General features: G+C 41.9%; 1 protein-coding gene across 3 annotated transcripts in view; it reads left to right on the plus strand.

Annotated features, from left to right (window-relative positions):
- Window positions 1–471: 471 nt before the first annotated feature.
- Window positions 472–27,608, plus strand: part of taok3a (TAO kinase 3a) — a 99,026-nt gene continuing 71,889 nt past the window's right edge. The window contains exons 1-2 of one of the 3 annotated variants that reach the window (XM_071402473.1): window positions 472–612; window positions 14,427–14,538. The gene's annotated coding sequence lies outside the window, so the exon portion shown is untranslated. Of the gene's footprint in view, window positions 613–995; window positions 1,129–14,426; window positions 14,539–27,608 lie in introns of those variants that run through there. The other 2 variants (XM_071402471.1, XM_071402472.1) reach the window with 2 other exon arrangements.

The raw sequence follows: 27,608 nt of genomic DNA on the forward strand, positions 1-27,608 counted from the left end.
CTGTGACCGACATTCACGCTTACAGTGTTCAATTAACATGTTCGTTTGATCTGGGCATGAGTAATGGACTGAGACCTCATACAGTCTGCCCAAGTATTCATGATCATTTTTAACATTTATATTTATCGTAAAGCAAAAGAGGGATGTCTGTGATGATCGCCTATAGCAGATAACCGATTAAATTGTTGTCCTCTTCTGTGACTCTGAACTTGATTGTTTTGCCATGTAATAAATTGCACATAATATTATGTCAAATTGTGTCGAGTTAAATGACACATTTGACAAGAAGTGATCTGATCAGTGCACTTTATTGATCAATAATCAATGTACATTACCTAAACAATGATGGCACATATAGGGGAAGAAAGGTTGAATGCTTGTTTTTGTGCCAAACCATAACATTTCTGGAGGTGCATCGAACTGCTTCTTGACACAATCTACAAATGTATTTTTCAGCCTGTCAAAGTAGCTGTCAGTGACGAGGGGCTGTACTCGTGTGTAGCAGAGGACTCTCGAGCCCTCATTCAGGAAGTCCTGACAACTCTTCAGAAAGTCAAGTCATCTCCTCCGGAGTTGGACTAAATGTTATTGGAAACGTGGGATTCATCACTGGTCAGTTTTTACATTGGTTTATTCATGATGTGTATATCTTATTGATTTAAACGTTTTACTGTTGTAATTTGCTGACCTCATGTAGTACGAGAGACACTTCCAAGTTCCTACAACGCTGCCATCATGTCTTTAGTTTCCTCTAGCTGAAGTCGAAGTATGTTACTGTGAATTGAGTATTTCCTAGTCATGCTACCAGGCTAATGTAGATTAGTCTTGATCATGACTCATAGCTTGCCAGATAACATGACTACTGCCAAAGTTAAGATTTGAACGCATCTGTTGTATTAACGTCAGTCTGTGACCAGATAGGCAGCCAGTAGAGTGCGTATGGTAGTTAAACTGTGCAAGCCAGTTAATAACTGTTCTGTTGGTTGGTTACACCTGCTCGCAAAACAATTCTCACTATCGGTTTCATTGGACATTGTTTGTACATACAAGGCTATTTAATCGATGAAAGTATTGCTTGGCAAATGAGGAACAGAGGACGCGTTTTCATAAAAACAATTGAGCTCATGGGTAAGTGTATTGCCAACAAATGACAAGCCAGTTTGATACGCAAACTGAACCGCTCGATAAATAGTACACCATGTTTTCAAACCTGTATTCAGTTGCTCAAAAGCATTTCAACTTTGTTTTGCTGTCAAATTTTGAGAATTGTAATTTTGTTCCAAGAGAGGTTTTACTTGATCATTGGCGAGTTGTCACTAGACAGATGGGTCTACGGTGTAGCCAGACTGTCTGGCTGTGACACAGACTGTTTTCCATCGGATACATTGTTGCGAGTGAACGCTCTACAACCATCTACTTTATCATTTTCTGGACATTCTACGATTGATTGATTGCCATACATCGACGACGATGGCATAGCGCAAAGCACATGAAAGATAATGTCAATGAAATGAGACGATATAGGCAATACAGTAACTGACAGACAGAAAAAAAGTACAGTCCCCGAGTCTAGTGCGCCTATTCTATTTGTGCTCGAAGCAAATGTTGGACTTGTGTACACTGGGTAGGCTAGTAACGTTAACAGCTACATTCAAAACATTATTCTGTTTGATTTCCCGTCTTTTGTCATTTGTGCAATGATTTCAAGCAGAGCTTAGCCACTAATACAGAGCTTTTGTTTCCGTAATCTGCATAAAAATAATGTAGGTTAACATGACCCGCTTGAAATGAATTATTTTAAATGGCTAAAACAGCAGCCAGTGGAACAGCCTACAAAAAGCAACCTGACTTCATGATGTTATCTCTTTATGTATACAGCTTGAGTAGCAAACGAACAGATATGTTTTTAATGAACATGCAATAGCTTGCAATTTCCCAGGATATTGCCTTAGCCATGTGAGGTCATGAATTGCCATATTTAGCATATTGGTATTCAGAGCTTGTCTTGTTTATTCTGGTTGCCAGGTGTATGTTGAAACTATATTCGTCTTTTAGAGTGGTTTGTTTATTTTATTTATAAATGAAAAACCAACTTGAGTTAAGGAAACAAATTAATTAAACATATTCTTTCATTACATAAATGGCATAAGCCTATGCTTTCCCATACAGTAACCTCAAGTAGGCCATCTAGCTCATCAGTAAGTCTCTGGCTCTGAGAGAGAAGTAGCTATGAACAGAAAGTTACAGGGCCAGGCCTACTTTTCATTCCATAAGGATGCCTGCATCGCCTGGGTATCTAGCAGATAATACTGGTATCTAGGCCAGTTCAATGTTTATTGTATCAGGATGAATGTTTAATTGAAGACAATAGCCTGAAATAGGTGTGTGTGGCCAAGGTTCAACTGAACTTGCCCTTTCAAATAAAATTGTATTTGTCACATGCGCTGAATACAACTTTACCGGAAATTGTTTGCTTCAGATCCCTTCCCAACGATTCAGAGTATACAAAAAAAACACAAGGAATAAAATGCATAAGAATGAAGCTATATCTTTTTTTTTTTTTTATTCTTTTTTTTTTTTTTTTACCATTATTTAACTAGGCAAGTCAGTTAAGAACAAATTCTTATTTACAATGACGGCCAAACCCGGACGATGCTGGACCCAATTGTGCACCGCCCTATGGGACTACCAATCACGGCCGGATGTGATTCAGCCTAGATTCGAACTATATACAGGGAGTACCAGTACCAGATCAGTGTACAGGGGTACAAGGTATTTGAGGTAGACATGTACATTAAGGCAGGGTAAAGAGACTAGGCATTAGTATGGATAATAAAAGTAAGAATTAAGAACAGAGTAGCAGCAGCGTATGATGAGTGTGAAAGAGTTTTGTTGGTGTGTCTATATAGTGCCTTCAGAAAGTATAAATACCCCTTGACTTGGTCCACATTTTGTTGTGTTACAGCCTGAATTCAAAATGGATTAAATATATATTTTTCTCACCCATCTACACACAAAACCCCATAATGGCAAAGTGAAAACATGTTTTTATAAAATTTGGCAAATGTACAGAAATATTTAATTTACATAATTATTCACACCCCTGAGTCAATATATGTTAGAATCACTTTTGACAGCGATTACAGCTGTGACTATTTCTGGGTACGTCTCTAAGAGCTTTGCACACCTGGATTGTACAATGTTCGCACACTATTTTTTGAAAAATTATTCAAGCTCTGTCAAGTTGGTTGTTAATCATTGCTAGAGAGCCATTTTCAAGTCTTGCCATAGATTTTCAAGCAGATTTTAAGTCAAATCTGTAACTAGGCCACTCAGGAACATTCAGTGTTGTCTTTGGTAAGCAACTGCAACTATATTTGTCCTTGTATTTTAGGTTATTGTTCTGCTGAAATTTGTCTCTGTGTCTATTGGAAAGCCACCTGAACCAGGTTTTCCTCTAGGATTTTGCCTGTGCTGAACTCTATTGTTTTTCTATTTATCCAAAAAAAAACTCCCTAGTCCTTCCGATGACAAGCATTACCCATAACATGATGCAGCCATGTTTGATAATATGAAGAGTGGTACTCAGTGATGTGTTGTTGGATTTGCCCCAAACAATGCTTTGTATTCAGGACATTATTTGCAGTTTTACTTTACAGGCTTCTTACTTTTCATAATGTTGTTTAGGTTAGTATTAGGGATGCACATTATAGCGGTGAACATATCGGAATCGGCCGATGTCTGTCTAATTTAACGCCGATGTGCAAAACCGATGTCAAAGCTGACGTGCATACCTATATAACGTAGGTACATGACTAATGACGCCACGTAAAATGTTGTGCAACACAGCATTCCTAACCTAGCCCACAGTCTGCTGTGTGGATCGAGCAGTCAACAAGTCAAGCAGTCATTTGAAAGAGTAAGAAAATTTCAGCGAGACAACTCAAAGGCGAAATCCATTAAAGCCAAGATAATGGAATTCATTGCCCTTGACAATCAACCGTTCTCTGTCGTGGGTGATGTTGGCTTTCGCCGACTGGTTGAGCACCGGTACACACTACCAAGGGCGCTATTTTTCAGATGTTGCCCGTTGCCCTACCGTTGTTACACAGTAATTGCGTCACTGCTTTTAGCTTCACGACATACTGTCATATTATGGAACGCCGTTTGGGTCTTTGCGTGTCAAAAAAGATACAGTAACGCTGTCAGAGCTGTACAAAAAAGTCTGCAAACACCAGCCACGAACGATGTGTTTACAATACCGCGTTGGTAATAAAGCATCATTTGTTCAACCGCAACTTCTAGGGTAGCTAGTTTTAGCTTAGTACCTAGCTAGCACCAATACAACCAGCCTGAAAACAATGACCAGTAGAAACTGCAGTCATTTTCATTACTCTTAGCAATGATTTAGGAATCCTTGTTAGTAAGTATTAGCTTGGTTGCCACTTGGTGTTCGCCTATTGAAATGGAACTTCAGTTCATGAAAATAAATAGCTCGCCAGCTACTTAACCCTGTTGCCCAGAGCTAACGTTATAAGCAGCCAGCTAGCTTCATCTGGCTAGTGAGGCTCGAGCGGGTTATGTGTTGTGAAGCTAGCCACAATAAGGATTAGGCACAATAGTGGAATTTGTGGTTTGCCTTCAAAATAAAGTAACGTCACTGACAGTGATGCGAATACAATTTTATTTTAAAGGCTAACTGCAAAGTCCATTGTTGTGGCTAATCCTTATTGTGGCTAGCTTCACATCGATGGGTCTGACCACCATTAATCAAATAAGAACTGTCTTATAAATTAGGGTTATTTTAGATGACACCTAGCTATATAGTTAGCTAGCTAACTATAGCTGCTGACACAGATTGTCGTTTTGCCATGTTTTTGGGGAAGAACATTGACAGAACATTATGACAGCACTGTAGGTGCGCGAGACAACATTACCAGCATCATAGCATACGTATCGATGAATCGTTGTGACATATGAAATACGAGTGATTGTGTAATAACTACGTAAAAAATTCATTCAAGAACTTGTTTAATCATTATGTGTTGTGCAGTCATATTCAGGTCCTGATTGGTCAACAAGTGTTATTTGACATGCAAAGACCCAAACGGCGTTCCATAGAAGTCCTGGTTGAGAATGATCAAATTGACAATGAAACGACACAGCAAGTAAGTGAAAGAAATAGGTTTTGATTATGTTTTACTGGTATTAGGGACATACGTAAATGCCAACAAAATAACTTTTTGTGTGTCTAACCTTTTATTTAACTAGGCAAGTCAGTTAAGAACAAATTCTTAATTACAATGATGGCCTAACCCGAACGAAGCAGGGCCAATTGTGTGCCGCACTATGGGACTCCCAATCACGGCAGGATGTGATACAGCCTGGATTTGAACCAGGGACTGTAGTGACGCCTCTTGCACTGAGATGCAGTGCCTTAGATCGCTGCGTCCGTGTATGTGTTTTAACTATTTAACTACTAGAATGCTTAAAAGGTCGCAAAAAAGGTTAATATCTGTATCAGTTCTTTTTTTTTGGCAAGGAAAATATTGGATATTGGTATCGGCCAAAAATGTCATATCGGTGCATCACTAGTTAGTATTGTGTTGTAACTACAATGTTGTTGATCCAGCCTCAGTTTTCTGCTATCACAGCCATTCAACTCTGTAACTGTTTAAAGTCACCATTGGCCTCTTGGTGAAATCCCTGAGTCGTTTCCTTCCTCTCTGGCAACTGTGTTAAGAAGAACGTCTGTATCTTTGTCGTGACTGGGTGTATTAATACACCGTCCATATTATAATTAATAACTTCAAAATGGTCAAAGGGATATTCAATGTGTTCTTTTTTATTTTTACCCATCTACCAATAGGTGCCCCTCTTTGTGAGGCATTGCAAAACCTGGTCTTTGTGGTTGAATCTGTGTTTGAATTTCACTGCTCGACTGCGGGACCTTACAATTATCTGTGTGGGGTACAGAGATGAGGTTGTCATCAAAAATCATGTTAGCCACTATTATTACACACAGTGAGTCCATGCAACTTATAATGTGACATTATATTATTATTATTACACATTTTTACTCATGAACGTATTTAGGCTTGCCATAACAAAGGGGTTGAATACTTCTTGACTCAAGACATTTCAGCTTTTCAATTTTAAATAATTTGTAAACAATTCCACTTTGACATTATGGGGTATTGTGTGTAGGCCAGTGACACAAAATCTCAATTTAATACATTTTAAATTCAGGCTGTAACACAACAAAATTTGGAAAAAGTCAAGGGGTATGAATACTTTCTGAGCTCACTGTAGTGCGTGTGTGGTACCAGTCATGAGTTTGGACATCTACTCATTCAAGGGTTTATCTTTATTTTAACTATTTTCTACATTGTAGAATAATAGTGAATAAATCATAACTTTGAAATAACACATGGAATCATGTAGTAACCAAAAAAGTGTTAAATAAATCAAAATATATTTGAGATTATTCAAAGTAGCCACCCTTTGCCTTTGACAGCTTTGTTCACTCTTGGCATTCTCTCAACCAGCTTCACCTGGAATGCTTTTCCAACAGTCTTGAAGGAGTTCCCATATATGTGACCGACCGGCTCAAATCGGTCTTATGTAGCAACATTTGAAATTGTGTTTTTTACATTGGATAAAAATTAGAGACTTAGAGCTACCAAATCGTTTATCATATACTACAGTTAAGAAACAATGGGAAAGTAATTTTGCTTTTAAACTTGTAAACTCACCTTTGAGAAAATGGCCTTCTGGATCTTTTGGTACCACTACTGGAGAGCCCTTCTTTGTCTACAGCCATTCAACATCGTTCTCACCCTCTTAAGCTTTAGCCCCACCCATCTCTTTAAGGGTTGATCCGAGCGTTCAGTACTAACAGAAGTCAAGCACCCAAGCTAACTTGCTAGCTACTTCCAGACACAAATGACAGAACAGCTCACTGAACATTACTCATCCTAGCAGAGCTGGTTAGGCTGTTATGTTATCCAGAGCGTTGGTGACTGCAACTGTGCTGTCAGATTGTCTGTGAGTATATTCGAAATGTGTGGCTCTCGGAGCGTGCAGAGAGCATAACGGACGCTCTGGCCGATGAGTAGGGTTGATCCGAACTTTCTGACCTCACAACGGCAGTCAAGCACTCAAGCTAACTGGCTGACATTGGCTAGCTTGCTAGCTACTTACAGACACATAATGAGAGAACTCCCCACTCTGTTATGTTATCCATGTTATCCAGAGTGTTGGTGACTGTGCTGCTGGCAACAATTTAATTACGTTTTTTTTGCCGACGTTTACTGACACCGGCTATATTCAACGGGTGTTGAGTGTTCATAAATTCATCAGTTATTCTGCGCTCTGGCACACTCAGAAAAGCGTGCTCTGAAGTCAGAGTAGATGGCCAGACAGAATTTACGAACGCACCCGAAATGGTTACTTGCATAGTGGAGTCTTTTAAGACAGCTAGCTAGCTAGGTAAACAATGAACCATAATCCCAAGTCATGACGTTACTACACTGCATGAATCTGCAGGTAGCTAACCAACCAGGTTCAATGCCAGCTAGCTAAGCAAATGGCTCTGAGATACAGATAATGAGGTCCTACACGTAACATTGGCTAGCAGGCAAGCCAGCCAGCTAACGTTAGCTAGCTATCTGGGTAAACAATGAACCATAATCACAACTAATGACGTTACTAACCTGCATGAATCTGCAGGTAGCTAACCAACCAGGTTCAGTGCTAACATTAGGCTATAGCTAGCTAAGCAAATGGCTCTTTCTGTCAAAATTAGAAATGTGTAATATCTGAAAATGTGGCTAGCTAGACCGTTTTACCCATATACATAATTCATGGATGAACGTGTCTCCTGTTGGATGCCATGGTTGCCCTTAGTTTGAAGATGTAATCCGGAGACAGGTGTTTTCTCCGTCTCCTTAGCTATCATACTCGAATTCCACAGATTTTAAAAACTTGGTCCTCCAGAAAGTGGAGAGCAAAATGTATGCAGTTTTAATACACGATACATTTAAAAAAAAGCTGCGTTAGACCGAATTACCTAGACATACTGACCAGCTCAAATAGTCAGAAGCGCGCTATATGGCAGACTGATCTCCCAGCATGTCAAGCCCACTCATGATCTCTGCCAATCATGGCTAGCTGTAAGGTTGGTGTCTTTATGTGGCTAAACCAACTAGGCTCGTAATAATTTTTTTTGCCTTTTTCTGCCCAATTTCGTGGTATCCAATTGGTAGTTACAGTCCTGTCCCATCGCTGCAACACCCTATGGACTCAGGAGAGGCGAAGGTTGAGAGCCGTGCATCCTCTTGACACAACGGCTGCTTAACCTGGAAGCCAGCCGCACCAATGTGTCGGAGGAAACACCGTACACCTTGCGACCGTGTCAACGTGCAATGTGCCCGGCCAGCCACAGGACTCGCTAGTACGCGATGGGACAGAAACATCCTTGCCGGCCAAATCCTCCCCTAACCCGGACGACGCTGGGCCAATTGTGCACTGCCCTATGGGTCTCTCGGTCGTGTGAAGTAGTGACCTGCGACATATGCCTAGTTTCATGAAACGGGTCACATGCTGAGCACTTGTTGGCGTCTTTTCCTTCCTCTGCGGTCCAACTCATCATTACTTGAACTCTGTGAAATATTTATTTAGCCTGCAATCTGAAGTGCAGTTAACTCTAATGAACTTATCCTCTGCAGCAGAGGTAACTCTGGGTCTTCCTTTCCTGTGGCGGTCCTCATGGGAGCCAGTTTCATCAGTGCTTGATGGTTTTTGTGGCTGCACTTGAAGAAACTTTCAAGGTTCTTGAAATGTTCTGGATTGACTGACCTTCATGTCTTAAAGTAATGATGGACTGTCGTTTCTCTTTGCTTATTTGAACTGTTCTTGCCATAATATAGACTTGGTCTTTTACCAAATAGGGCTATCTTATGTATACCTCCCCTACCTTGTCAGAACACAACTGATTGGCTCAAACGCATTAAGAAGGAAAGAAATTCCACAAATTAACTTTTAACAAGGCACACCTGTTAATTGAAATGCATTCTGGGTAACTACCTCATGAAGCTGGTTGAGAGAATGCCAAGCGTGTGCAAAGCTGTTAAAGGCAAAGGGTAGCTACTTTGAAGAATCTCAAATATAAAATATATTTTGATTTGTTTAACCCTTTTTTGGTTACTACATGATTCCATATGTGTTATTTCATAGTTTTGATGTCTTCACTATTATTTTACAATGTATAAAATAGTAAAAATAACAAAAAACCCTTGAATGAGTAGGTGTGTCAACTTTTGACTGGTACTGAATGTCTTGTGAGTGTGCATAGTCAGTGCAAGATAATTAAGTGTTTACACTGACTATTCAGCAGTTTTATGGCTTGGGATAGAAGCTGTGTCAGAGCCTGTTCGTCCAAGAGCCAATGCTCCGGTACCGTTTGCCTGACGGTAGCAGAGTGAACAGTATATGGCTTTGGTGGCTGAAGTCTTTCACAATTTCCTCTGACACTGCCTGATAGAGGTCCTGGATGGCAGGGAGCTGTCCCCGTCATGTACCGGGCTGTCCGCACAACCATCTGTAGCTGTTGAAGGCGGTGCATTTGCCATACTAAGCGGTGATGCAGCCAGTCAAGATGCTCTCGATGGTGCAGCTGTAGAACTTTCTTCCATTCACCGCCCCCTGTCATCTGAACACTGTTAGTTTAGCTTGTCTGTTGAATATTCCGATGTGACATCCTCTCTGCCTCCCAAATGGCTCTGTATGTGGTGCACTACTTTTGACAAAGGCCCATAGTGCACTACATAGGGAATAGGGTGCCATTTGGGACGCACTCCCTGTCACTGACATATTGTGTATCCATTATCTTTTGGCTTGTTCAATGGTTGTGCTTTGGTTGTGAGTATATGGTATGTGTGCATTACATACAAGTGGCTGTCAGAGAGAGGGAGAGAAAGAGACTGAGCATGTGTCTCAAATGGCACCCTATTCCCTTTATAGTGCACTACTTTTTTGACCAGGAACTACTACTTTTGACCAATGCCCAAATGGAATTGGGTGCCATTTGGGACAATGGCAGGCCCAGCCTCCAGGTCTCTCTCCCAGGCAGGCAGACCCTATTTCAGGGGGAGGTTTATACACTGGCAACAAAAAATAAAATACAAAAAACATATTTACAAGTATTGCTCTGAAACTCGAAATTGAGCTCAGGTGCATCCCATTTCCATTGATCATCCTTGAGATGGTTCTACAAATTGATTGGAGTCCAGCTGTGGTACATTCAATTGATTGGACATGATTTGGAAAGACACACACCTGTCTATATAAGGTCCCACAGTTGACAGTGCATGTCAGACCAAAAACCAAGCCAAGAGGTTGAGACAGGCTTGTGTTGAGGCACAGATCTGGCAAAGGGTAACACAATATTTCTGCAGCATTGAAGGTCCCAAAGAACACAGTGGCCTCCATTCTTAAATGGAAGAAGTTTGGAACCACCAAGACTCACCAACCACAAAGACAAACTCCCCAAATACTTATGTAAATGTATTATTTCTGTCTTTTTAATATATTCTTTCTTTGTCATTAGGGGGTATATTGTAGATTGATGAGGGGAAAATAAAACAATTTAATCCATTTTATAATGAGACTAACGTAACAATGTGGAAAAAGTGAAGGGGTCTGAATACTTTCCGAATGCACTGTATGTCAAACAGCGGTTAAGGTTAACGGCAAATCACTTTTAGTGTAATCCTGAATAGGCTAATTTAAGAGCAGCGAGCAGTCAGCCACTAAGCAGGTGAGCAGAGTTACAAAGGCCAGCTTGTGGCCTGAGAGGACCTGGGCCCATTCTAATTAGCACTGATAACTGAGATGAGGAAAGCCTCATCTCTAGCGCTCTCTCTCCTTCTCTCTTTCTCACCTTATGTCTTTCTCTCCTCTCGCTATCACTCTACCCCACCAGGGATATGCATCTTCCCTTTTTTAGGGTTGGAAATTTTCTAGGGTTGGAAATTGTCAGGGACCTCACTATACGATATTATCACGATGCCGATATATAACTATCAATATTTTTTATATATATGTGTAAGTATATGTACAGTTGAAGTCGGAAGTTTGCATACAACTTAGCCAAATATATTTAACCTCAGTTTTTCACAATTCCTGACATTTAATCCTAGTAAAGATTCCCTGTCTTTGGTCAGTTAGGATCACCACTTTATTTTAAGAATGTGAAATGTCAGAATAATAGTAGAGATAATGATTTATTTCAGCTTTTATTTTTTTCATAACATTCCCAGTTGGCCAGAAGTTTATATACACTCAATTAGTATTTGGTAGCATTGCCTTTAAATTGTTTAACTTGGGTCAAATGTTTCAGGTCCACAAGCTTCCCACAATAAGTCAGGTAAATTTTGGCCCATTCCTCCTGACAGAGCTTGTGTAACAGAGTCAGGTTTGTAGGCCGCCTTGCTCGCACACGCTTTTTCAGTTCTGCCCACAAATTTGATGGCATTGAGGTCAGGGCTTTGTGATGGCCACTCCAATACCGTGACTTTGTTGTCCTTAAGCCATTTTGCCACAACTTTGGAAGTATGCTTGGGGTCATTGTCCAATTGGAAGACCCATTTGCAACCAAGCTTTAACTTCCTGACTGATGTCTCTAGTTGTTGCTTCAATATATCCACATGATTTTCATTCCTCATGTTGCCATCTATTTTGTGAAGTGCACCAGACCCTCCTGCAGCAAGCACCCCCACAACATGATGCTGCCACCCCCGTGCTTCACGGTTGGGATGGTGTTCTTCAGCTTGCAAGCCTCCCCCTTTTTCCTCCAAACATAACAATGGTCATTATGGCCAAACAGTTCTATTTTTGTTTCATCAGACCAGAGGACATTTCTCCAAAAAGTACGATCTTTGTCCCCATGTGCAGCTGCAAACCGTAGTCTGGATTTGTTATGGCGGTTTTGGAGCAGTGGCTTCTTCCTTGTTGAGCGGCCTTTCAGGTTATTTCGATATAGGACTCGTTTTACTGTGGATATAGATACTTTTGTACCGGTTTCCTCCAGCATCTTAACAAGGTCCTTTGCTGCTGTTCTGGGATTGATTTGCGCTTTTCACACCAACGTACGTTCATCTCTAGGAGACAGAATGTGTCTCCTACCTTAGCGGTATGACGGCTGCGTGGTCCCATGGTATTTATACTTGCATGCTATTGTTTGTACAGATGAACGTGGTACCTTCAGGCGTTTGGAAATTGGTCCCAAGGATGAACCAGACTTGTGGAGGTCTACAATTTTTTTTCTGAAGTCTTTGCTCATTTCTTTTGATTTTCCCATGATGTCAAGCAAAGACGCACTGAGTTTGAAGGTAGGCCTTGAAATACATCCACAAGTACACCTTCAATTGACTCAAATGATGTCAATTCGCCTATCAGAAGCTTCTAAAGCCATGACATCATTTTCTGGAATTTTCCAAGCTGTTTAAAGGCACAGTCAACTTAGTGTATGTAAACTTCTGACCCACTAGAATTGTGATACAGTGAAATAATCTGTCTATAAACAATTGTTGGAAAAATGACTTGTGTCATGCACAAAGTAGATGTCCTAACCGACTTCCCAAAACTATAGTTTGTTAACATGAAATTTGTGGAGTGGTTGAAAAACGAGTTTTAATGACTCCAACCTAAGTTTATGTAAACTTCCGGCTTCAACTGATATTTTATATATATATATATATATATATATATATATATATATATATATATATATATATATATATATTCATCACTATCATTTTCTCTAATTTATTATGCTGTGTTTATGTTTAGCGCCATCGTGCTTATCTGTGTTAGACGAGGGCTGCTCTGTTAGACTAGGGCTGAAGGAATGACCCTATACACATTTATTAACAGTGAGAAGCACACATTTTGATAAATGAGACCCAGTATGTGCAATGCAATATAACTGGCATAGGCCTGCCTCCCTTCCCCCATGCCTATAAACTGACATCCTGTGTACTTCCTGTGTAAAGGGCACTGTAGGCCTCCGAGTTGGTGGCGAGGGCAACCTGTTGCGAGTGAGTCCCTGCTAGTGCATTGCATTCACATTTCCTCCTCCCCCTCTTCTGCTGCTGCACAACACAACACTGTCATGCGTCTCAGCTGAAAGCCTTGAACTTGTTTCTCTTCTTACCTTCTACGCCTCCTCCCTCCTGCCATGTGAGAGAAGCCTTACTTTTGAAAAATATATATTAAGGGGATGGTTTTCGAGAGAGAATTGTCAGTTATAGCCGTGTATGTGTTCGTGTGTGTGTGTGTACAGTGTCTTTGGAAAGTATTCAGACCCCTTGACTTTTTCCACATTTTGTTATGTTACAGCCTTATTCTAAAAAAAAATATTTTTCTCAATGTAATCAATCTACACACAATACCCCATAATGACAAAGCAAAAACAGGTTAGACATTTTTATAAAAATTAAAACCAAAAATATCACATTTACATAAGTATTCAGACCCTTTACTCAGTACTTTGTTGAAGCACCTTTGGCAGTGATTACAGCATTGAGTGTTTTCTTGGGTATTACGCTGCAAGCTTGACATACCTGTATTTTGGTAGTTTCTCCCATTCTTCTCTGAAGATCCTCTCAAGCTCTTATGTTGGATGGGGAGCGTTGCTGCACAGCTGTTTTCAGGTCTCTCCAGAGATGTTCGATCGGGTTCAAGTCCGGGCTCTGGCTGGGCGACTCAAGGACATTCAGAGACTTGTCCCGAAAATACTCCTGCATTATCTTGGCTCTGCTTAGGGTCGTTATCCTGTTGGAAGTGCTCTGGAGCAGGCTTTCATCAAGGATCTCTCTGTACTTTACTCCGTTCATCTTTCCCTCCATCTTGACTAGTCTCCCAGTCCCTGCCGCTGAAAAACATCCCCATAGCATGATGCTGCCACCACCGTGCTTCACTGTAGGGATGGTGCCAGGTTACCTTTAGCCGTGACCCTTGACATTAAGGCCAAAGAGTTCAATCTTGGTTTCATCAGACCAGAGAACCTTGAGTCTTTAGGTGACTTGGCAAACTCCAAGTGGGCTGTCATATGCCTTTTACTGAGGAGTGGCTTCCGTCCTGCCACTCTACCATAAAGGCCTGATTGGTGGAGTGCTGCAGATAGGGTTTTTCTTCTGAAAGGTTCTTCCATCTCCACAGAGGAAATGTAGAACTCTATCAGAGTGACCATCGGGTTCTTGGTAACCTCCCTGACCAAGGCTCTTCTCCCCCGATTGCTCAGTTTGGCCTGGCAGCTAGCTCTTGATGGTTCCAAACTTCTTCCATTTAGGAATGATGGAGGCCACTGTGTTCTTGGGGACTTTCAATGCTGCATAATGTTTTTTTTTTGTACCCTTCCCCAGATCTGTGCCTCGACACAATCCTGTCTTGAAGAGCTACGGACAGTTTCTTCGACCTCATGCCTTGGTTTTTGCTCTGACATGCACTCTCAACTGTGGGACCTTGTTAAGACAGGTGTGTGCCTTTCCAAATCATGTTCAATCAATTGAAAATACCACAGGTGGACTCCAATCAAGTTGTAGAAACATCTCAAGGATGATCAATGGAAACAGGATGCACTTGAGCTCAATTTCGAGTCTCATAGCAAAGGGTCTTAATACTTGTGTAAATAAGGTAATTCTGTTGTTTTTTTAAATAAATTAGCAACAATTTCTAAAAACCTGTTTTGCTTTGTCATTATGGGGTATTGTGAGTATTTATTTATTTAATCCATTTTAGAATAAGGCTGTAACATAACAATGTGGAAAAAGTCAAGGCACTGTGTGTGTGTGTGTGTGTGTGTGTGTGTGTGTGTGTGTGTGTGTGTGTGTGTGTGTGTGTGTGTGTGTGTATATATATATATATATATATATATATATATATATATATATATGCCAAGACAGTAGCAAAGCACATCAAATATTAAAGCGTTGCGCTGTCAAGCTTAATGTTCTGCACTGATCTGGGCTATCTCCCAAATGGCACAATATTCCCTTTTATAGTGTACTACTGTTGACCAGGGCCCATAGAGCTCTGGTCTAAAGTAGTGTACTATATAGGGAATCTAGTGCCATTTGGGATGCAGTCGGGTTTAACTATAAGAATGCTTTCTCGGATGACTAGGAGAATTATTCTCCTCCACTCTAAGTATCCTTCTTTTTCCTTTATTTTTCCCTTTCTTTTAACCCTTTAGACCTCTAGAATGCTGCTGTAGATTACTGAGAATTTAAGATAAAACTCATGTTCTCACACATTTCAAGCAGACATGTCTCAAAAACAACTTGTATTTTGTTTTTTTAACTTTGTTTTAAAGAGCACAACCTCTTCTATAATATGACACCATAATCATGGCAATAAGAATACCATAATTTTGCCTTCCCTTGTGTAAAGACACTATCAAAAAACTATTATTACTCAACAACAAACAAAAAACCCTCGAGTATTTAAGTACATTGTAGTACATTTGACTAAGTTACTCAAGTACAATATTATTTACATATTAAAATAATAAACGAAAATGTGACCAGATAACAATATTCAGAAAGTATTTCAAAACCCACACAAAGTAGGCTATTTGATTGACAATGATTCTTACTTCTGTAAAAATGCACCAAAAAAATCTAAAATGTCTCAAGATTTAGTACAAAATGTAGAAATAGTAGCCTACTTTGACAACAATTCAGTGAATGCAATACGTTTTAGATGGAGAAGTATTCAGAAAAACTCCAAATGTACCAAGTATTAGATCTGTTCAGAGACCATTTTAGTACATTTCCCTAATAATATTTGTAGGATAAATTCATATTTCACACTCACTTTTTAGTGTTTGCATTTCACCTAAAACATGTCATGGAACTTCTGGGAGCACGGCCCCATCCTGCAAAGTGGTCGCAGAACACGTATAGCACCCAAAATAAGTTTCTACACCTCGCACTCTTTTCCCTGCGTCCACTCCGGATACCCTCTCTCTCTCCCTTCAAACTTCACCAGGGAGTGCCCTGCTTTCAAATGATGAGTAACAATTCGGTCCACACCCCCTGGTGGCACACTCTTGGCTCCCCGCTTCCTTCCACTGTAGCCATCACAAAGTGAATGCACAAGCTGCATTTAGAATGCCTTCAGGGACCAGCACCTGCTGTTTCTGGGAAGGGGCCTTTGCAGGTTCCCCAACACAATATACGCATTTATGATGACAATGTTCTCCCCCAAATGTTCTAAATTTTTTGCCCGTGCGTCCAACATTGTAATAGTTCCTCAGTTGGTCAATATGGTCCCCATTTTCTTGTTGTAATCCATTACAAACTCTGGAACAGATTGACGTTTGTTCTGCCTGAACTTGGACATTGGTTTGAGGATGTCTTTCCCTGAGCTCTTTGTGGACAGAAAATACACATCTCTTTTGTCTCTCAAGTAACACGACCTTACATTATCTGCAAACCATTTCACACACTGACTTCTCTGGAGCTTGACCTCCATAATGGCCTTTGGGGAAGTTCTTTCGATTGGCCCTTAGTGTGCTTCAATAATAGATGTTGGCGTCAAGCAAGCCTCTCACCAGAGGAATGGAGGAAAAATAGTTGTCTGCGTAAAGCCGGTGGTGTGACAATAGGTAGCCTCTTATGAGCTCCGTTACAACTCTGTAGGCTAAGCTGAGCTCTTTTCCTTCATCCCCGCATGTACCTACTTAGCTGCTCAAAGCGGTTGTGTGGCATTTTGCTAGCTATATATGGAACCCTGAGGGCTGCATCAGTAGTCGATGAGAGAGGGTAAGCGGTGGATGCCCACGAGAATATTGATGCCTATGAAGCATTTCATCTCCTCTTCAAACGTGCCAAGCCATGATGGGGAGGCATTGGATGTGGTGGCGGACAGGTTTGTGTTAAACACTATCTGAAGAAGAAAAAACGGACTCCTACCACTGTTTTAAAAACAACTCCAAAACCCCTGCCACTGTCACTTTAGGCCAAGGCTGTGTGGTACAAGGGTGAATGGTGGGACTTGGGGCAGAAGCTCTTCATGGAAACTTAGGCTCCCCTCTGATGTGCTCTTCCTCCTCCACTTCCTGTGCTTCTTGCTCTCACTCTTCTCACTCTCCCTCTCAACTCTATTCTCCTCTCCCTCTTCACTCTCCTCTCTCTCCTCTTCCTCTCTCCACCCCTCCCTGCGCCTCATCTCTAACTCCTCTTCTTCCCTGCCTTCTGCTGCTGAGCCCTGACTCTCCACATCACTTCCCTCAGTTTCACTGACCTAGGAGGAGAGAGTGGGAGGAACAAAAAGGATACAATTGTGGTCCGGATCATAATCTCTTTCACTCACACACACTCTCTCCTTACCTTTCTTTTTCTCAGCTGTACACATACTATCTAATAATCAACACTTAGGGCAGTGTTTCCCAAACTCTGTCCTCGGGACCCCAAGGGGTGCACGTTTTGGTTTTTGCCCTAACACTACACTACAAAGTTTGATGATTATTTGAATCAGCTGTATAGTGCTAGGGCAAAAACCAAAACGTGCACCCCTTGGGGTCCCGAGGACCGAGTTTGGGAGACCGTGTCTTAAATTGTTAGTTACAACACACCTCCTACTAAACACACCATAACACAACCATGTGGTACCCCAGGAAGAATAGCTGCTGCATTTGAAATAGCTAATGGTAATCCTAATAAACTAAATCATGATGCTATACAGCACTTTCATTCAACCAATCAATCATCAATGAAAATGATTTTATTAAGCCCTTAGTGGCCAGATTGTTTCTCAGTTCATTGTGTGCACACAAAACAATGTTCATAGATTATAACTGTAAAGGCTATATATGGCACACACACTTCAAGACCCATGGTCAGATGACTTAGTTAGCTGGTTGTCTTTGTGGAGGGGAGTGAGACGATCATGTGACAGCGTCGAGGGCGAAGCACAATGTTGCCGCCTCCACTCAACGTGGTTTCTTGCCTGACCGACAACTACAGAGTTAGCTAATGTTAGCTGATTAGTGACAAGCTGGGACAGTTTCCAAATGAATAGCATCAGTAGAAACATGACAAAACCATCAACTTGTTAGCTGGCTATGTAAACAAATATCACTGCAACTCAATATCATTGGAGCTCCTCTGTGCGGGCTTCTACCATAACGCGACAGCTAAGCAAGCTGTCAAATACAGTGGCTTGCGAAAGTATTCGGCCCTCTTGGCATTTTTCATATTTTGTTGCCTTTCAACCTGGAATTGAAATATATTTTTTGGGGGGGTTGTATCATTTGATAAACAACCTGCCTACCACTTTGAAGATGCAAAATATTTTTTATTGTGAAACAAACAAGAAATAAGACAAAAAACAGAACTTGAGGGTGCATAACTATTCAATACTATTCAATACTTTGTAGAGCCACCTTTTGAAGCAATTACAGCTGCAAGTCTCTTGGGGTATGTCTCTAAGCTTGGCACATGTAGCCACTGGGATTTTTGCCCATTCTTCAAGGCAAAACTGCTCCAGCTCCTTCAAGTTTGATGGGTTCCACTGGTGTACAGCTATCTTTAAGTCATACCACAGATTCTCAATTGGATTGAGGTCTGGGCTTTGACTGGGCCATTCCAAGACATTTAAATGTTTCCCCTTAAACCACTCGAGTGTTGCTTTAGCCGTATGCTTAGGGTCATTGTCCTGCTGGAAGGTGAACCTCCGTCCCAGTCTCAAATCTCTGGAAGACTGAAACAGGTTTCCCTCAAGAATTTCCCTGTATTTAGCGCCATCCATCATTCCTTCAATTCTGACCAGTTTTCCAGTCCCTGCATGATGTTCTCATGGTGATGGGAAGTGTTGGGTTTGCGCCAGACATAGCATTTCTCTTGATAGACAAAAAGCTCAATTTTAGTCTCATCTGACCAGAGTACCTTCTTCCATATGTTTGGGGAGTCTCACACATGCCTTTTGGCGAACACCAAACGTGTTTGCTTATTTTTTTCTTTAAGTGTAACGGATGTGAAATGGCTAGCTAGTTAGCGGGTACGCGCTACTAGCATTTCAATCAGTTACGTCACTTGCTCTGAGACTTAAGTAGGGTTTCCCCTTGCTCTGCAAGGGCCGTGGCCTTTGTGGAGCGATGGGTAACGATGCTTCGTGGGCGTCCGTTGTTGATGTGTGCAGAAGGTCCCTGGTTCGCGCCCATGTCGGGGCGAGGGGACGGTTTAAAGTTATACTGTTACATTGATGCTGTTGACCCGGATCACTGGTTGCTGCGGAAAAGGAGGAGGTTGAAAGGGGGGTGAGTGTAACGGATGTGAAATGGCTAGCTAGTTAGCGGGTACGCGCTACTAGCATTCCAATCAGTTACGTCACTTGCTCTGAGACTTAAGTAGGGTTTCCCCTTGCTCTGCAAGGGCCGCGGCTTTTGTGGAGCGATGGGTAACGACGCTTCGAGGGTGACTGTTGTTGATGTGTGCAGAAGGTCCCTGGTTCGCGCCCTAGTCGGGGCGAGGGGACGGTTTAAAGTTATACTGTTACATAAGCAACGTTTTTTTTTCTGGCCACTCTTCCGTAAAGGCCAGATCTGTGGAGTGTACGGCTTAAAGTGGTCCTATGGACAGATTGGACAGCTGTGGAGCTTTGCAGCTCCTTCAGGGTTATCTTTGGTCTCTTTGTTGCCTCTGATTAATGCCCTTTTTGCCTGGTCCGTGAGTTTTGGTGGGCGGCCCTCTCTTGGCAGGTTTGTTGTGGTGCCATATTCTTTAAAAAAAATTATGTTTCGGATATTTTTTTTATAACCCAACTCTCTGTACTTCTCCACAACTTTGTCCCTGAACTGTTCGGAGAGCTCATTGGTCTTCATGGTGCCGCTTGCTTGGTGGTGTTGCAGCCTTTGGGGCCTTTCAGAAGCGGGGCCTTTCAGAACCGGTGTGTGTGTATATATACTGAGATCATGTGACAGATCATGTGACAATTAGATTACACACAGGTGGACCTTATTTAACTAATTATGTGACTTCTGAAGGTAATTGGTTGCACCAAATCTTATTTAGGGGCTTCATAGCAAAGGGTGTGAATACATAAGCACGCACCACTTTTCTGTTTATTTTTTATAATTATTTGAAACAAGTAATTTCTTTCATTTTACTTCACCAATTTTTACTATTTTGTGTTTGTCCATTACATAAAAATCTATTTTAATTACAGGTTGTAATGCAACAAAATAGGAAAAACGCCAAGGGGGATGAATACTTTTGCAAGGCACTGTAATAGGAAATCAAGGCAATGTATAGATTTTATGAATGTCTGTAATTAGCAAAGATGACAAACCATCAGATAAACACATTATTCTAATCTCAATTTTTTTGTCTAGTTAGCTGGTCGTCTGTATGGCTAACGTTAGGTAGGGAAAGTGACAGCTTGATGCTTCGAGCGCGGCACACATTTACAGCTACACAACTTTTCTTGCTTGACAGATTATCCTGACAGTTCCCTAGCTAGTTAGCTAGCTATAGCAAGCAATTTGGGTCGTTTCCATGTGAATTACTTCGGTAAAAACAAGACGAAACAACCAACTAGTTAACTGACTACACAGGACCTACAGCTAAACACTGCTCCACTGCTGATGTACTCACCTGTATCAACCCGGTGATCATGACAGGATTTGCTAATCTGAGTGCTATTCCCCAAGTTACACAGCATCAAACATCGACAACACCAAACGTATATCTGCAGTTTACTTATTTCACTCACCTCTACGTCATCATCACTTCTAAAGTCCAAGGACGTGTCCGAATCCTTTTCACCAACCAACATAAATACAGTATCTTGCACAGTGAAAAGTCGAGTCCGCTTCGGGGCTTTCATTTTGAGTAATGAAGTGGGACAAAATAGTAAAAAGTAATGACGGCATACCTTTTTTCTGGTTGATGACAACAGCCATGCGAATAAGACACCAGGTTGTTGGCAAGTTAATTTTGCAATATTGACCAAGATATTAATGTTAGAAAAACAAGACTTTTCGCGGCCGCTATAGTAATTTAAAGAACGTCCATCGAAGGCCGATATGGGTTCTAGGGTTATTAATTATGATTTGAAAAGACCGCAAACCCTGCGTACGCTGGGGGTTTGAGGCGAGAGGTCTGGTCGTGCGAAAGCAGACAGGTTGTCCCAAATGGTACCCTATTCCCTATATAGTCCACTACTTTTGACCAGGGCCCATAGGATCTGGTTAAAAATGGTTCACTGTATAGGGAATAGCCAGGGTGCCATTTAGGATGCTGAGTGGGTACAGATGTTGGGTAACGGGTACTCTGCCAGCACCACTATATTTAATTACCAATATTGACCGCATCCTACTACCGCCTCACAATAGACACCCTGTTCAAAACGGGTGTTACTCTAGGTCACTGTACGGGTGCCATGAAGGCAACATTTGTTTGTATAACGAGGTGATCTGCTACACACCCGACAATTTTGTTAGGAAACGTGCAGGAGGAGATACGCAAGTGAAAAAGGTGTCTCTGCATACAGATGCAATTTCAGTATGTAATAGCCAAGAGATGCAATTTCAGTCTCGCTTTAAACATTTAGTCAGTATGTCTAATGACCTTCGTCAGAGCATAACCTATTGTTTGTTTGTACACCAGACCAGAAAGCTTGCCATCCATACTGTCAGCCTAATCAAAGGGGGGGGTGTGTGTGGAAGATTGGATGCTCTGTCTGCTCTGGTTTCATGCCTAGCTACTTCTCCCTCTCTCCTAATGTGCTGCTCCACTGTCTGTTTCAATGCCTGGAGGCCTAGCTGTCGCTCCGAGACATTCCTTCCCCTAGTTCTCTCTTCATCGTCTGGTCTGGTAGAAAGTGTGCATTTGCCTCTTGGATGGATGACTGTGGAAAGAAGGAAGGAGTCACTGGGACATGTGAATGTGTCTGCTTATGGCTTATCATGGTCCACCAGTTGCCCCAGTCAGACCTAAATCACATGCAGGGGCTAGTTGAACACACTCATGGGGAGAATTTCAATTGTATTTCCTTGTGTCCTCTTCTCGACTCCTCAAAAGACATTGGATGAGAAGGTTTGAGGGTGAGGAGAGAGGATGTGACTCATGCGGAATCAAATAAATACATTTGAGATTCACCCTATGGTCACTAAGGAAGGTATGGTCTGTGTCTAGTGATTGGGAACGCTGTCCCAGTGACTGTACTACCACCCAACCCACACTCCAGAGGATCCATCCATTCTCAGTGTCTTTCTGAACTGACCATTTTAATCTGAAATACTTGGTTGGAACTTCGGGAGCAGCAGGGTGCAGCTGTCATCACAGACAGGAACACAGAGCTGTGGAGCAGATATATTCAGTAGAGCAGCAGAGAAGCAGCCATTGAGACTCTAATGTAGGCTAACCAACGGCTATGTACATATGCCGACCTATTTGCGCCAGGCAAATGTCATAATTTTCTTCCACACCAATGTAGACTCTAGCCAGTCTCCTGGCTGGCTTGACATTTAATTCACCTTACCTACCCCCTATAGCACCTTACCTACCCCATGTCTTTACAGATATAGAACAGATTTTCTGCCGGGGGAAAAAAACGCTCTGTGCATCTGTCCCCCCTCTGCCACGAAGCTGCCTGTGACTGAGCCTACATGTGGGAATGTGCATCTCCCCCTTCATGAACGATTCGATACGCATCTAGATACATGGGCCCCAATACGATACAGGAACGATCATTTTAGTTTGAAACGATTCAGTTTGATTAGGGGAGCAAATTGATACAATTCGATGCACTAAAATGTTTTGCATGAACTGATTCAATTTCCATTCTAAATGAATATCTGCAGGCCTCCCGGGTGGCGCAGTGTTCTAGGGCACTGCGTCGCAGTGCTAGCTGCGCCACCAGAGTCTCTGGGTTCGCGCCCAGGCTCTGTCGCAGCCGGCCGCGACCGGGAGGTCCGTGGGGCGACGCACAATTGGCCTAGCGTCGTCCGGGTTAGGGAGGGTTTGGCCGGTAGGGATATCCTTGTCTCATCGCGCTCCAGCGACTCCTGTGGCGGGCCGGGCGCAGTGCGCGCTAACCAAGGGGGCCAGGTGCACAGTTTCCTCCAACCCATTGGTGCGGCTGGCTTCCGGGTTGGAGGCGCGCTGTGTTAAGAAGCAGTGCGGCTTGGTTGGGTTGTGCTTCGGAGGACACGTGGCTTTCGACCTTCGTCTCTCCCGAGCCCGTACGGGAGTTGTAGCGATGAGACAAGATAATAATTACTAGCGATTGGATACCACGAAAATTGGGGAGAAAAGGGGATAAAATTTAAATTTAAAATAAATTTAAAAAATGAATATCTGCTGCCGATGGGAGCTCAGGAGCTGGGCCTCTCTAAGCTGGATCTGTCTGAGAACTGCTCTAAACTGTATGTGTGTGTGTGTGTGTGTGTGTGTGTGTGTGTGTGCGCGTATGCATCAATGGTGTGTGTGTGTGTGGGCACCTGAGCTGAGCCATAGGGCAGACTGCACCTAACACCCCACTATCAGATTAGGGGTGGGGGCAATTTATTGTTTTTGTCCCCCCACTTTTTATCTGAAATCACCATCACCCACTGATTCACTTGTCATTTTTGCAGATTAAACAATGTTTTAAGGTACTTCCATGTCAATATTTAGAAATTAGCATGGCATTTAGAAAATTCCTATAATGCATCTTTGGATTTGATCCCAAACTCAAAAGTGAAGGTTTAGACCATTTGGAATTTTACAGTGAGCTTCTCCCGCTCTGACCAGTGAATGAATGTGGCAAAAATGATTGCTGTAGGAAATTACCATGTTCATGTAAAAATTACAAAATACACACTGACTGTTTAAAGCAATACTACCAAAACTATTTCTTATGGAGAACTTTAACAATTCAAATAAAATCTGAACGATTGAAAACCCCGATCAGCAGTTGGATGTGAGTTTTGTCCATTCTGGTAGGCTATACAACTCTGGTAAACACCGTTTTCTAAAGCGCATTTGGTAACAATGACCCAGCAAATTATATTGGTTGTCACTCACCTAATAAAGCCTATGATTTGATATTGCAAAAGTCATTTTACAAGCATCTGAATACAGATGTAAGAATAGCCTATTAAACCGTGTTCACATTAGCCGTTCTGAAATTACTCATCCTGTTTATTTGCATATCTGTTTTAGAATCTGTTTATTTTTCCTGCAGTCTGAATGGCTAAAAAGCACATGGCATTGGATATTTCAAACCACCTACGAAGCCAGGTCAAATAGTTTTTAGACTATTATTCGACATATCTTGTTGCTTTCTAGGTACTCTGACAGTTTGACAGGAACATGTGGTAGATAACTAAACAGCTACCTACAGGTGAAGTCGGAAGTTTACATATGCCTTAGCCTAATACATTTAAACTCAGTTTTTCATCATTCCTGACTTTTTAATCCTAGTAAAAATTCCCTGTTTTAGGTCAGTTAGGATCACCACTTTATTATAAGAATGTGAAATGTCAGAATAATAGTAGAGAGAATGATTTATTTCAGCTTTTATTTCTTTCATAACATTCCCAGTGGGTCAGAAGTTTACATGCACCCAATTAGTATTCAGTAGCATTGCCTTTAAATTGTTTAACTTGGGTCAAATGTTTCAGGTAGCCTTCCACAAGCTTCCCACAATAAGTTGGGTACATTTTGGTCCATTCCTCCTGACAGAGCTGGTGTAACGGAGTCAGGTTTGAAGGCCTCCTTGCTCGCACGTGCTTTTTCAGTTCTGCCCACAAATTTAAAAAAAGGTTTGAGGTCAGAGCTTTGTGATGGCCACTCCAATACCTTGACTTTGTTGTCCTTAAGCCATTTTGCCACAACTTTGGAAGTATGCTTGGGGTCATTGTCCAATTGGAAGACCCATTTGCGACCAAGCTTTAACTTCCTGACTGATGTCTTGAGATGTTGCTTCAATATATCCACATAATTGTCCATCCTCATCATGCCATCTATTTTGTGAAGTGCACCAGTCCCTCCTGCAGCAAAGCACCCCTACAACATGATTCTGCCACCCCCGTGCTTCACGGTTGGGATGGTGATCTTCGGCTTGCAAGCCTCCGCCTTCTTCCTCCAAACATAACGATGGTCATTATGGCCAAACAGTTATATTTTTGTTTCATCAGACCAGAGGACATTTCTCCAAAAAGTATGATATTTTTCCCCATGTGTAGTTGCAAACCGTAGTCTGGCTTTTTTATGCCGGTTTTGGAGCAGTGGCTTCTTCCTTGCTGAGCGTCCTTTCAGGTTAAGTCGATATAGGACTCATTTTACTGTGGATATAGATACTTTTGTACCTCCAGCATCTTCACAAGGTCCTTTGCAGCTGTTCTGGGATTAAGTTGCACTTTTCACACCAAAGTACATTATTCTCTAGGAGACAAAACTCGTCTCCTTCTTGAGCGGTATGACGGCTGCGTGGTCCCATGGTGTTTACTTGCGTGCTATTGTTTGTACAGATGAACGTGGTACCTTTAGGCATTTGGAAATTGCTCCCAAGGATGAACCAGACTTGTGGAGGTCTTGGCGCATTTTTAAAAAACATTTTCCCGTGATGTCAAGCAGAGGCACTGAGTTTGAAGGTAGGCCTTGAAATACATCCACAGGTACACCTCTCAATTGACTCAAATTGTGTCACTTAGCCTATCAGAAGCTTCTAAAGCCATGACATCATTTTCTGGAATTTTCCAAGCTGTTTAAAGGCACAGTCAACTTAGTGTATGTAAAATCTGACCCACTGGAATTGTGATACAGTGAATTATAAGTGAAATAATCTGTCTGTAAACAATTGTTGGAAAAATTACTTGTGTCATGCACAAAGTAGATGTTCTAACCGACTTGCCAAAACTATAGATTGTGAACAAGAAATGTGTGGATTGGTTGAAAAATGAGTTTTAATGACTCCAACCGAAGTGTATGTAAACTTCCAACTTCAACTGTAGCTAGCTAGTTTACTGTTGCGGCTAGCCACAAAGACATGTTTGAAAGGTGGATCATCTTATCTTTTGAGCCTCTAAAAGTGTTCTTACACTTTGATTTTGAACATTCAAAGCAACTTGGAAATGTCCATGGCAGGCATTGTCACCTTAACTTGCTACAAAACTTCTGAGTGATAGGAAGCACAAGCACCACCACCATTCAGCCGACACCACTGCACACATACTATGACAACTAGCGTAGCCTTGTCAGCAAATTACTGTTGTCTGAACACACTCAAATCCGATTTGGTCACTTGTATCTTGCTGTTTGGACAGTCAGTAGTCCAAAACGGATTTGAAAAACAAAACTGAATTGAGCATGAAGGCCTGCAGTCTGAGCAAGGCTTTAGTACAGGGATATGCCTACCTCTCGTTAGCACGAGCAGCTGTGTCTCCAGTACTGTGCGCAGTTGTTATGACCGTCATAAGCAGTTCGGTGCATAAAAGTTTGATAGACTTGAACTGAAGGAGAGGGACGCATCAATTCAATCACGAGATAAGAGGTATTTTCGGGAATAGAACAATGCGAGTTAAAAACATTAGTGAACTGGGGATTTCTGTTTGAATCGGTTTTCTGACCGATGCATGCTGGTATCTTAAACATTTGAACCGGGACTGATACGTATCAGTGAATCCTTACATCTCTACTAGATCGGCAGAAAAGGCAGTAGGTCTAGGCTTGTCATACTGTACATATACTGCTCTTCTCCCCGTATGTTTTCTTCGAGTGCGTAGACGTGTACAACCCGCTCAGTCATGACTCACGAGAAGCATTCTTGGCAAATCGGCCTACAATGACTGGGTGAGGGACGCAACGCTAGCGAGGAACTTAATTGCTGCCTTTCCAGTACAAAATACACCGCCTCAGATTTTCTGCTGGGGGGAAAAACGCTCTGTGCGTGTTTGCATCTGTCCCCCCTCTGCCACGAAAGCTGCCTGTGACTGAGCCTACACGATGAAGCCATACTGTACTTGCTCAGTTGAATAGGCCGCCATGGCTGTCATCACCCACAGAAAGAGGCATGGCTGACGATTGTACTTGTCTTCTCTGCCCACTTGTACTGTAAGGCTACTTCTTTCTGTGTCCGCCGAGTACTACATTCCAAATGAGCCTACTACTTCATTATCTTTTTTTCCCCAATCGTCTAAATATCCTCTCCAGTCCTTCTCACTTACTCCTCCTCACTTCCTCTCCTTCTTGTTTCCTCTCCTTCATCAGTACTGATCAGAAAGACATTTACCAGCTGACTGATCTGAAAGCCCGACAAATAATGAGCTGTCTTCCACCATATTGTTTTCCCTCATCAAGTATTTTCCCGATGAAGGGAAGGAGACGAGGGTGAGAGCATGAGATTTTTTGACTTTTGAAAAAGAGACTTTGCTGATGGCTGTACTTGTCTCATCTCTGCCTACTGTGCACTGCCCCTGGGCCTAGGTTTAATTTAGCTCATTAGATTAAGGGAGAAGCTCAGTATTTTTAGACCGCATATACCGTATAGAGGGCCTGTTGAAAAATGTAAGTGTCATGGCTTTTATGTGCCATGCTGCGGTTGGATTCCCGAGCAAA

Source organism: Salvelinus alpinus, chromosome 5, assembly GCF_045679555.1.
Source record: "Salvelinus alpinus chromosome 5, SLU_Salpinus.1, whole genome shotgun sequence".
NCBI lineage: Eukaryota > Metazoa > Chordata > Actinopteri > Salmoniformes > Salmonidae > Salvelinus > Salvelinus alpinus.